Raw genomic sequence first — 9784 nt, 5'->3', positions numbered from 1 at the left:
ATCTAATACATCTACAGCACTGAGCATCTCCCCTTCATTCTAACACCACATAACTTCTGCTACCCATGACTTTCCATATGACTATAGAGATATGTGGTATTTTGGAGCTAGTTCATGGTACTATGCTCAGAAACCCAAATTAATAATTATGATACACATGGTGGAGAAATGTCTACAGCATTTTTATCTACCTGAAGGACAGTTGGGGGTATACTGGGTGGGCTGAACAAGACCAGTTTGCTAGTACTCTCTTTCTTCCTGTTCTGCTTGTTTGAAATGTGGCAGAGATGTAGACAGTTGCAACATTTAATTTGCTGGTGCTTTTATTAACACCAAGTGTTTTTGTTATTTTAGAGACATTAATAATTGATTATATAGAATTTAATATGTTCATGAAATAACCATACTTGGCAAATTTAAAGGTGTAATCTTGGAGATAATTAAATATTTACCAGTCAGATTTGCTTTAGGGCATGCTCTGTGTGTTCTGAGGTATTGCAACTGATATACTTTTGAGAAATGTAAGGTTGGTTTGGCTGCTTTCTCAGAAGCATCCCAAAGCTAAACATCCTTTGCTTAAATTAATATCTATAAGGTTTGTCAGTTTGATGCTTTGTGGATCTGGAGTTCATATCTAAGAGGAGGAAATTTCCACATCCAGGAAGCGGGCGCAGAGCATCGTAGATACACGGGATGTCCCTTCTCTCACACTGTCTGGGTAACTATGTGCTAACTCTGCAGTCAGTCTCGGGGAGGAGGCGCTCAGAAAAGGGGCTGTTATCATTTTTCTATAAAGATGGTGACAGCTTCATGAATACTGTAATACTGCATTTCACCATTTTCTATAGCTTGTAAAACATAGTTTCTCATATACCACCCAAACCAAAACCAAAACAAACAACATTCTTTTAACCTTCATGATGTGATGCCTCCTTTGATCACACCACCCTCTGTTTGCTTGAATGTTTCACTCACTGGGATGCAGTTTCTGCTGGTGGGTTTGTGATAGCCAAACCTTTTGTGTACCTAGCAATAGCCTCTTCTACCTAAGGGATGGCTCTTCCTGTTTTAGATTTCTGGAAGCTTTTTGATATGTTTAATCCTCAGAGCGTGCATATTTGCTTCACAGACATCAAATTAAAGCCCCACTGCTCTGTTTCAAGGGAAGCAATTTTTTTAATTAAAAAAAAAACAAGTTATTTAATTAATATTAATAGGGACTTAAATACAAATGAAGAGCTGAAAGTCAAAATATACCCAAGACACTTAGTTGTAGAGCTGGAAAACCCCAGCCACTGCCAAAATAGAACCACAGAGTCCATTCTCAATGGCTAGCACTCCCCAAATCATATCCAGGATCCCTGCAAAGAGTGGAGCCCCAAGCTTGTTTTGTCTCCCACTACGTCTCTCAAAAGTCTATCAGTCACCCCCTTTTATGAGAGCACGGTCATAAAAGGAGCAGCCAGGAGGCTATTGTCAAAGTTCTGTCCACTAGAGCAGTGGCTAATATCATTCATCTTGACTGAGGATGAGGAGTATCCTTGGCTGTTGTTTCTTCATGTCCTCTGTTAATGGGAGGAGAGAATCCTTCAATTCAGCTCTGCCATGAGCTCTAGCTGGGCCTTCCACATGGTGAGCCACTGTGTGTTCATGAGAATGTGCTGGTGGCTCCTCTGTCACCTTCAGGCTATAGTGGTCTGCTGCTTTGGCTCCCGTGACATTTTGATCAAAGGATGAGGTAGGTGTGGGCTTCGTGGAATGGGAAAGAAGAGAGGACCAGTCAGCCCCATATACTAATGAGTTAGGCATGTTGTGGATGTTAAACAGTTATTTCTGCTTCTCCTCGATGGCCTTCTGGCAGTTGAGACTCTTGAAGCTGCTGTGTGTGCAGGCCGCCAGGAGTAGGTGGTGGTGGACTGGGTGCCACCTGAGCCTCCATGAGTCTCCTTGCACTGGTACATCTGCCAATGGCTGTCTTATGTTCTGAGTGTCCCACAGCAGAACGTGCTCATCACAGCTTCCAGTAGTCAGGACACGCTCCTGATGGGGGTTGCTCTGGATACTGCACACACCCGTGGAGTGTCTTTTGCTAGTGAAGATAGGTGTACCCAGCATCCTAGTGTGCCAGGCTTTCAAAAGGCGGTCATCTTCACCAGAATACACCTGCAGTCTGCCAGTAATTGAAATCAGCAGTCCAGGCCTCAAAGTGATGGGCTGGCCAAGACACTAGCTGTGGTCCAGCTGCGCCCTCATCCACCATCAGGAGGTGCAACTGCCCCTTAGAATCACTGGTAATGCACTTCAAGGGCTGCTCTCTGGCCCTTACAGATTTCCCAGTGGACCAATCCAGTGACAAGGACAGACAGCTCTCATCCAGAGTAAGGCTAAATACTGGCTGCAGGGTATAACTATTCTTCTACCAGAGGGAACAAGGACACCCTTGTGTAAGCAAGCCTCCAGTCCCTAAGGTGCACCCTCACACTCTTAGGCAGAGCAGCTCTACAGATCCACTGACCTTTGCCAAGCCTAAAAGCACATGGCCAGACACTGGGATATGGCAGCATTGCATGTCCAGGACAGCAGAAGAATCCCTTCTTTGGACCCCCAATCAGAGGTTTGGCTGTGTTGTCCTCACTGAAGCTGAACAGGTAGAGACTGCCCAAACGAACTTGAGGCTCACTGCCATCCAGTGCAAGCTAAAGAATACACACATTCTCTGATTACCTTAACAAATGCTGTGCTAACAAAGGATGGGAAACCTAACTGGAGCAAAAAGGAGGGCCAAGGCAGAGAAGAGCTTCTAAGGTAGATGCTTTCAATTTCTGAGAAAGAATCTCTTTTCCTGCCAAGTGTTCACAGAACAAGGAAGCTCTCCTGAACCCAGTACAGCCAGGACAGTCCTGACTTGCCTAAAGTTACAATGGCCAAAATTCTACTCTTACATGGGTTGCTTTTTTTTTTTTTTTTTGTGGAGGCAGGGTCATGTTCAGAAAAGTCCCTTGCCATTAGGTCTCACAATTCTAGACCTTTCAGGTTGGCGGTCCCTCTTCTCCAGCCCTGGCCTCACCCTCCCAGCCATGCACCTGGTCCTGGGTGCACCCAGCTGGTAGGTTCCGCAGGCCAGCAGATGGGAAAGTGATATTTTTATTTTCAAGGTCAAATCCTGGTTCAGTCTTTCCGAAGACCTTTTGAATGACAACTGAACTCTAATTCTACTCTGATTTCAGTGCTCTCGGTCCAGCTGAAGGGATGGCAGGAAAAGCTCCACTGAACTCACCATCAACAGATCCCCAGAGATACTGGGGTGTGAAAAATGTACATTCTAGAATCACTCAAGTGTAGTTTGACCCAATAATCCTGCTCACATGTTAATCCTGTGACCAACCAGTGGTTGAAACAAAGCCGAAGAAGAAAATAACTCCAACTAAGATTAGGACACTGGTAAATGAATAGCCCCACCCCTTCCTGCAATATAATTATCATTTCTATTACTTTGTCTTTGTTTGTTTGTTTGTACAGCATTGGGAGTAAATCCGGGGCCTTCTGTCTGCCAGGCAAGAACTTTTATATCTCAAGCCCCATCCTCATTATTTTATCTTTTAAGAAATATTATTGTTTTATGTGTATGGGTATTTTGCCTGCATGTATGTCTGTGAATATGTATGTGCCTGATAGTCACAGAGGGTAGAAGAGGGTGTTGGGTCCCCTGGGACTGAGGTTATTATAGACAGTTGTAATGTGGATTTTAGGAATCATACTCTGGTCTCCTAGAAGAGCAGCCAGTGTTCTTAACCACTGAGCCATCTCTCCATCCTCATTGCATCCTCTGGTCTACCTTAAACTTCCTCTGACCTACTCGCCTCCAGTGTATATTTTTATCATGATCTTCATGACATTATCCAGCCCATTCTCTCTCCCTCTCTCTCTCTCTCTCTCTCTCTCTCTCTCTCTCTCTCTCTCTCTCTCTCTCCCCACCCCCCGTGATTTAAAAGCTAAAGCAGGTGGGTGACATATTTAAGCTAAGTCAGCATTACGAGCTCATGATATATTGCTTCTCCTTTTTAGTCATACTTCCATTGAGTAGTAGGAGGGAGAAAGACTGATTTTGCTGATGACAATATAGGGGAAGGGATGGAGGTAAAAAAATACAAGTCCAGCCTTTCAGCCTTGTTTAATCTCTGGCTTCAAGACCATTGTAGGAAGAAGAAGAAGAAACTGTTACTAAGATGCCCTAAAGAGTCCCTCATTACAAACCACTGTTCGTGGTGGAAAGAATTTACTATGCACTACTCAAAGTTGAAGGAAGCCTGGTTATGGATGCTCCATTTAATGACTACTCATTTGACAACACAGATTCTGCAATTTCACACAATCCCTGGATATCTGAGGGACTCACATTGCCTGTGTCTTATTTTATCTCATCACAGTATTCACGTACATGAGGGTTTTTTTTTGTTGCTATTGTTTTTGTTTGTTTGTTTTTTTGTTTTAAATATGCTTGGTTCTACCTGAATTTGAAGAGTCCAATTCATCCTTGAAGAAAACTTCTTCCCAGAATATCCAGGTTTTCCATTAGCAGTTGCTAAAGACACACCTTAATTTCTCACCTAGACATTGGTCTTCAGGCAGAGGTTGGTGGTGATTAGTTTTCAGGATGTACAACCCACCAAGCCACCATGCAAGCACACCAGGGACCTCCTCACTGAGCTCCTCCACAGTCTCCACCTCTTCCTGAACTGTCCTATGATCCCCAAGCCAAGCACAACTCCTGGGGGACCCAGTGCATCTTCTTTCATCCTTTGCCTCCTTGGAGGGAAACATATCTCCAGAAAGACCCCCGCTCACTGCCAGGGAAACTGCTGGCCATGGCTAGGCTTCCTGGTGTTTATAAGCTGGCTGGTGGTCAGGGATTTTCCAGTCTCTTACTATTCTGAAAAAGCAACTCTAATTTCATGTTAAGTGAGGACATTGGATGTCACTGGAGTGCTGGGACCGATGAACGGGATGGGAGCCTGCTTGGTGAAGCTGGAGCCTGTATCGTGTAAGGACACAGACACTCTGGCCTCTTCCCCTACATTAACTTGAGAATATGAATGTTGGCTTTTAATTAACTTCCCCACATCCTCTCTTGGGAAGGAGACAGGGTTCTGCTCTTAGCTTTTCGTTCTGCCCCACAAAGGGACTGTTGCAATGATTGTTATTCATCTTTGCAGACATTAGTGCCTCAAGGGACACTGGGAACATGGAAAGCCTCCAATACAGTCTTATCTGGAATACCACCAGCACTAGTAATGGTAACACTATACAGTGTTTTTGAGTTCATAGAACTTTCAGCTCTGCTGTCATGCCAACTTGATCTTGATTTAATCCCTTCTCCAAATAATTCCACAAGCTCATCTGTCATAAAGGCAGCAAGAATTGGATGAATCTAATGGCACATTCCTAGTATTTAGCTGGAAATTATTTAAAGACAAGACTATTCCAAAGACAAACCAGATAACATGAATCCTGATATTTGATAATATGAGCACAAAGTAGGAACAGACTCTCCAAACGGTAAGACAACTGACCACTGACAACAACTGGAGGTAGTCATCACCCTCAGGCCTAAGAAACCCAATCAAGAAAACAGAAACCACACCACTTATTATTAATAAGATGAATTAGGTTGAAGGATTACATTTTAAATGGTCGAGGAGCTTTATATGATGTATGAAAAGTAGCCACATTAGTAGATTTTGAACATAGATTGATGGCTAAGGGGCTAGAAGGTACAAAGGGAAGATGTTTGATGGGTACAGGTTTGGAGTTGTGAGTCAGAACATTCCTAGAGATTAGGTACACAGTGACCGTGCATAATACTACTACCCAACTGTGCTGCCAGCATGGTCAAGACAATGCATTCTGTTATGTACTTCTCTTACATCCTGGTACCTATTTTTCACCTTAAAAGATGGCGGAGGAATGGAATCTGAATGTGCGAAGGAAAGTGCTTTCGAGTACATGCACACACATGCACCACACCCACAAAGCTGGACAAAGGTGTGAAAAGGCTGCTAATACTGCTTGGGTGAGGAGCAAAGGTTTGTGCGTTGTAGCCCAAACTCAAAGTGGGCACAGATCTTGGATGTAGGCCCCTGAAGGACTGGTGAAGCTGCTGAGCAACAGTACCACGGGGGTGATGCAGAGAATGCCAAAAGGACCCAGAGACTGGAACCCCTCACCAGTATCCAGAGAGGAGGTGGCTGCCCAGTGGAATGTGCTGGGGGCTGGGGGAAGCAATCAGAGGGAGAAACAGATCTTCCACTCCCTCCAGCCTTCCGGGTTCCTTGAACCAGTCTATATTGGCAAGCCAAACAAAGTAGCCGGCAGATGGGATATGCAAATTCTCAAGCTTAGGACCTAAGAGCAGGATGGTTAAGAAGCTAAACAGTATTAGCACAATACCAAGCACATGGCATGGCCCCATTATAAGGACGTTAAACAAGAGGAAGGAGACGGCACCCCTGTGCTAAGGGCATGAAGGGATGTGTTAGAGGAACTTTATCAGGATCCATGGGGCTACGCTACAGAACACAGGTTAGCCTGCAGGAGCTTCAGACATCTATCTAAACCAGGACTATGCAAGGTAAGAACTGAACAGGAGGTGGGCAACCAACCTCCCTCTCCCCAGCCATTCCCTCTTTCCACATGCTGATCTGAACTGTTATAAACTGGTCTAGCCAGGGGGCAATATTTTAAACTTTAAAATAAAGTAAGCAGAAAGTACATCATGGACTTTTTTTTTAAATCTGCATTTTCAGTTTGCTTCCTAATAATAACACTGATAACAAAACGGAAATACCTCTAAGGTAGCCTGCTTCCACTTATTCTCTCTTCAAAGGCTTAGAAACAATTTGGTATGGAGGAAATGTGCTTTTATCTTAAGCATGAAAAATCAGTGGGTTTTATGCCATTGAAATGCCAATAGCTGATTTTCACCAATACTGAAATACAAAAAGCAAGTTAAGTGCTTACTGCAGCTTCTTTTTTAAAATTGTTGGGAAACTGCATTCGCTTCAGGCTCCTTCTCTAAAATGGAAAGGATAGTGCATATCTCACAGGAGGTGGTAAAATGAAATTGGAAAATATAGAGGAAAGCACTATGTAAAGATGGGTTTTTATCTACCTTCAGCTCTCTCTGGAGGGATGAATATTGTTGAAAATACTACCATTCTCATTGTCATCATAGTCATCATCATCATAGTCATCATCATCATAGTCATCATCGTCATCATCATCATTGTCATCATTGTCATCATCATCATTGTCATCATCATCATAGTCATCATTGTCATCATCATCATAGTTATCATTGTCATCATCATCATCATCGTCATTGTCATCATCATCATAGTGATCATTGTCATCATCATCATTGTCATCATCGTTATCATCATCATTGTCATCATCGTCATCATCATTGTCATCATCATTGTCATATCATCATAGTCATCATCATCATCATCATCATCATCATCATTGTCATCATTGTGATCATCATTATCATCATCATAGTCATCATCGTCATCATCATCATCATTGTCTTCATCATCATAGTCATCATCGTCATCGTCATTATTGTCATCATCATCATTGTCATCATCATCATTGTCATCATCATCATTATTGTCATCATCATCATTGTCATCATTATTGTCATCATCATCATTATTGTCATCATCATCATGTCATCATCATCATTGTCATTATTGTCAACATCATCATCATTGTCATCATCATCATGTCATCATCATCATTGTCATTATTGTCATCATCATCATCATTGTCATCATCATCATGTCATCATCATCATTGTCATTATTGTCAACATCATCATCATTGTCATCATAATCATTGTCATCATCGTCATCATCATCATTATTGTCATCATCATCATCATCATCATTATGTCATCATCATCATAATCGCTGTCATCATCATCATCATTGTCATTATTGTCATCATCATCATTGTCATCATCATCATTGTCATCATTGTTATCATCATCATTATTGTCATCATCATCATTGTCATCATCATCATTATTGTCATCATCATTGTCATCATCATCATTGTCATTGTCATCATCATTGTCATTATTGTCACCATCATCATCATTGTCATTATCATCATTGTCATTGTTGTCATCATCATCATTGTCATTATTGTCATCATCATCATTGTCATCATTGTTATCATCATTATTGTCATCATCATCATTGTCATCATCATCACTATTGTCATTATCATCATTGTCATCATCATCATTGTCATTGTCATCATCATTGTCATTATTGTCATCATCATCATCATTGTCATCATTGTTATCATCATCATTATTGTCATCATCATCATTGTCATTGTCATCATCATTGTCATTATTGTCACCATCATCATCATTGTCATTATCATCATTGTCATTGTTGTCATCATCATCATTGTCATTATTGTCATCAGCATTGTTGTCATCATTGGTATCATCATAGTCATCATTGTCATCATTGTCATCATCATTGTCATCGTTGTCATCATCATCATTGTCATCATCATCATCATTGTTGTTATTGTTATTGTCATCATCATTGTCATCATCATAGTCATCATCATTATCATTATCATCATTGTGATCATCATCATCATCATCATCCCTACCATTTACCTTATTATTACTGTCATCATCACCAACATCATCATAACCATATTCATCAATAATCCCATCTTTGTTATCTTTACCATCTTTACAATCATCACCACCATCATCTTCATCATTGATACTATCGTCACAGTCACAATAACCATTATTATCTCATCATCACAGACACTATTAACTTTTCTACAGGTCCTAATTTTCCTTGCCCATAAGAATTTTCAAATTTTATGAAGCATTAAACCCTCTTGGCAGAAATATGAGATGGGGTTTTAAATCAGCTCATCTATTTTCTCATTATTGATTGTCATATAGCAGATAGGCATCTGTGAACAAGGCAGATACATTTTCTGGTCCATATCATGTGCTCATCAAGTTGAGCAGATTCTCAAAACACCACAGCTATAACTCCATGATAGATGACTTTCTTTTACATTACAATATTGTGGTAGTTTGAATATGTTTGGCCCAGTAAATGGCACTATTAGAAGGGTTTGGCTTTGTTTGAGTAGGTGTCACTTTGTTGATGGAAGGCTGTCACTGTGGGGTGGTCTTGGAGACCCTCCTCAGGACCACAAGTCTTGTCCTAGTGACCTTCAAATGAAGATGCAGAACGCTCAGCTCCTCTTGTACCATGCTTGCCTGGATGCTGCCATGCTTCCACCTTGATGATAATAGACTGAACCTCTGAACCTGTAAGCTAGTCCCAGTGAAATGTCCTTATAAGATTTGCCTTGGTCATGGTGTCTGTTCACAGCAGTAAAACCCTAACTAAGACAACTGTGAATATTATGTGTGTCCATGCATGCATTGCACTATTGAAATGATGTTACCATTGACAGGCCCCTTGGGAGCATCGAGTTTTCTGATTTACGGAAATGCTTACCTATTGCTCTTGAATGTTTTCTTTAGCCCTTCCAAATCCATCCGTACACCCTACTCTGTCCTATTTTGGGTACTGTAAATATAATCTCTGCAGGATGAACCACCCAGGGTTCATATGCATGCATATTGACAGAAGGGACGGAAATATGTGTAGGAAGCTTGACTCATCAGATTTAAGAGAGCAGGGATGGTGATTGTACTGGAAAGATT

General features: G+C 41.6%; 1 pseudogene across 1 annotated transcript; it reads right to left on the bottom strand.

Annotated features, from left to right (window-relative positions):
* Positions 1–1433: 1433 nt before the first annotated feature.
* LOC308417434 (diphthine methyltransferase-like) lies at positions 1434–9616 on the bottom strand (annotated as a pseudogene). Its single transcript has 4 exons — positions 9576–9616; positions 8702–8816; positions 2483–2696; positions 1434–2416 (listed from the first exon to the last, which is right to left on the bottom strand). The product of its transcript is annotated as a diphthine methyltransferase-like (transcript).
* Between the last annotated feature and the right edge of the window lie 168 nt (positions 9617–9784).

This window comes from Micromys minutus, assembly GCF_963924665.1.
Source record: "Micromys minutus genome assembly, chromosome: 1".
In the NCBI taxonomy this organism is placed as follows: Eukaryota; Metazoa; Chordata; class Mammalia; order Rodentia; family Muridae; genus Micromys; species Micromys minutus.
The sequence above is the reverse complement of the archived record's forward strand: the minus strand, read 5'-3'. Positions and strand labels throughout refer to the sequence as shown.